We start from the raw sequence: 3,227 nt of genomic DNA on the forward strand, positions 1-3,227 counted from the left end.
GGAACTTGTGTAAATGTCTTGAACTCTTTGAGTTCAAGCTTCTTTATTTTTAAATAGAGACAATAATACTCACCATGTGGAATAATCTTAAAGCTGAAATAAAATAGTACATCTTAAAGGCACCTACCATTGATTCTTACATCTATTAAGCACGCAGTCCAGGTTATCTTCCTCCCCCAGAGCTAGTGTGTGTGTCTTTGTCTCTTTCATGAAGAATTAGGCTAATAAATACATGAAGAACCATTGGGATGAACCGAAGAACCTGAGGGAGGAAAATGCCTTTGAGAGAACAAGGGGAATAATTGGAAGAGGGAATTTCTCTTGCCCGAGGCTTGTCTTAAGCAAGTATAAGGTCGGGGGATGAGCGAGACCGAAGCGTGCTATGTCTTCTGTTGTCTCTTGGCTGCATCCAGTGGTAATTGAGTCCACATTATTTGTAATTTTCTGAATTATTTGTGTCAAGCCCATTAGGCAACCCAGTTGTTAGAATCACACTCCAAGTGTTATGCATGCAGTTCCAGCCACCCAATGGAAAAACCTGCTTTGAATCAAGTGTTTTCCTTCTCTCTTCTCTATTTCCTTCTTTCATCTTACCACCCAGACCTCCCAGACAAGCAGTTAAGCGTATTACACTCGAATATGCTGAACTTGCCCACTGGTGATAAAAAGAGCTAGCTGCTAAGTGTGGCCAGGATAATGATTCAGTTAATGCACATTATCTTACTTAAACTGGATATTAGAAATAGCTTCTTTGCTGTTTTATTGCATTTCTGGAAGCCTGGCTTTAGGGCAGTGGATTTTTGACTTCAGCATGCAGCAGAATCATCAAGGACACTAAATACGTGGAGTCCGTAGCCCATACCAGCGAGACAGGTGTTACTATAGCTTTACTATGGTGTGGAAACTGAGGCACAGAGAGGTGAAGGATGTGACCTAGCCATGGCAGAAGCTGAAACCCGGGTGCAGGGACTCCATTATAGTCACTGTGGAAATATAAGTGATCCTCTGCCCCTGGGCGGGTGTAAGGACAGGCTTTGTTTTGCATCTTCTGCTTAGTCTGCTGAGCACAGGTGATATTGCTAGAATTTTGCCAGTTTTCAAGAGGTGGCAATGGTTATTTTCTGTACTTCTGTCTTTTACAGATGGCCTTTTCCTAATAGGATGACAATAGCTCTCAGTACTGGTACACCAAAACAGGTACTTTAAAGAACCACCACTAAAAACAGCTGCATTATTTGTCCAGATCTTCCAAACCATTCTTTGGATTTAGAATTTAGGATTGAGAAATAGACCCTTGGCGATTGTTAGAGGGTTATTATTTTGGGAAATTAGTCCACAGTGAAGATGTGTTTGCAGTGCTTAGATTTTCTTAAAATCTTTTGAAGAAGTCCACACCTCTCCTGCTGCTGTCTCCAGTCCCTGGATTCTGTGGGTTTTGCTACCGTTCGTTGATTATATCCTATGTTCTGTTGCTATGTACATGTTATCCTAAGCAATCCCTACATAATCTGCAGAACGGGTCTTATTCTTCCCATTTTAGACATGAGTGAAAAGCAGTTTGGAGAGGTCGACCCCTTGAGTGTATTGAAAATTACCAGAGCTAATTTACTAACTGACTCCAGCTCCATCTTGCTCCACCACCTCTGCCCCTAACATCCAACACCACGTAACAAAGTCATGCCTTTTTATGTTCCTAGGACAAACCCATAATAAGTTCCATGGTAATAACAACAATCACAAAAGACTAAACTGACACATTTTATGTTCTTCAGCCTGTTACAGAGTTGCCCAAGGAGCAGAGTTACATTTTGGTGGAGCCAGGAACTTGGGACCTGTTTATGACACAGTAACTGTTGTCATGTCAATGACAAAATGGCAGTCGGACCCCAGGCCAGTGACAGGAGGCCCAGCACAGCTCTGTTTGTGCAGCCTTTATTAAACGGAGCCGTTGGCTGCCACCTGTGGTTTTGTCGTTGTGCCTCCCACGGAGCTCACATTTGATCTTCCGATTAATTAGGTGCACCTTGGCTAGAAGCCCACGATCAAGCATACATATTTCAAAGCTTAAATGGGGTTCCTCCTAAGATGAAAGCAGAGTGCTTCAAAGTACGGCATAAATCCTCATGTTATCCTCTGGGAGAACGAGTGACATTAGCAATATTAATTTATTGATAGTACAAAAACACTATGAGAAAATGATGCACTTTAATGCTTACTTCTAATTTGTATCTTTACGACTGCTTTTCTTTTTTTTTTTTAATTGGAGAAAAGTGGCAGTGATCTTTCAGAGGGGCTTTTTAATTGGAGTAGATTAATTCCACCCTTTCAACATTAAAGAGACATGAAAATTGGACCCCCAAAGATAATGTCTCAAAAACACTTGAAAGTCTACCACATTCTTTCAGAGATGGAGATACGGCATTTAATTTCGTTTTCTTCAATTGATTCAATATTTGATGGGACAAGAAACATTTCCTTACTTAATTGCTAGGCTATCCGAGAGCAGTGTCACTGAGCTCTTCGTGAAGAGATTCTAGCTGCCTGCGTTCCTGTTTTATTCTCCTTCCTTTGACTTCCTTCCAAACATGTGTCTTTCATCTCTGCAGTGAGCAACTAATAACCAGCCAAGATGGTCTCCCCCATCGTCCCCTCTGTCTGTGCTAAGGTAATCTCAGTTTGATGTGTTTCCTTTCTCTGCAGTGGTGAGAGTACTGTCAGCCTGTGAGCCACCAACAAACCCGTTTCCAATTCTCAGCCACATAATTAACAGCCAAGATGAATGGCTAAGACAAGGATTCATTTGCATAGCCTTGGTGGCTCTCTTCATGTGCTGAGAGCGATGATCTATATTTTTATTTTCCTGCTCATTTGCTTACCTTAATAATATGTCCTGATAAATGAATAGTGGTAACCAGACATTTGCTCATCAGTTCTGTGGTGTGGATGATTCTTTGTTTAAAATAGTCTGTGTGAGGCCATTAGACCCAACAGGAGTGAGCAGGATCTATGAAGAATATAATTGTCCTATTCATGTCTTCTCATATCAACTGTCTTTAAATAAACCTTCTAGACTTTTTCCTCGTAGAATTTTTATATTAGGAACAAAATGCATCAAGATAAATGCACTCTTTAAATGAAAAAGTTTAAAGCTTTTGTAAAGAGAATAAGTCTCTACTTTTCTATTTCTGTATGTAGACAGCCAAAGCTAATTGCCAAGGATGTGTTTT

Source organism: Ochotona curzoniae, unplaced genomic scaffold (assembly GCF_017591425.1).
Source record: "Ochotona curzoniae isolate NIBS_2020 unplaced genomic scaffold, NIBS_Ocur_1.0 scaffold_4506, whole genome shotgun sequence".
NCBI classification, from domain to species: Eukaryota; Metazoa; Chordata; class Mammalia; order Lagomorpha; family Ochotonidae; genus Ochotona; species Ochotona curzoniae.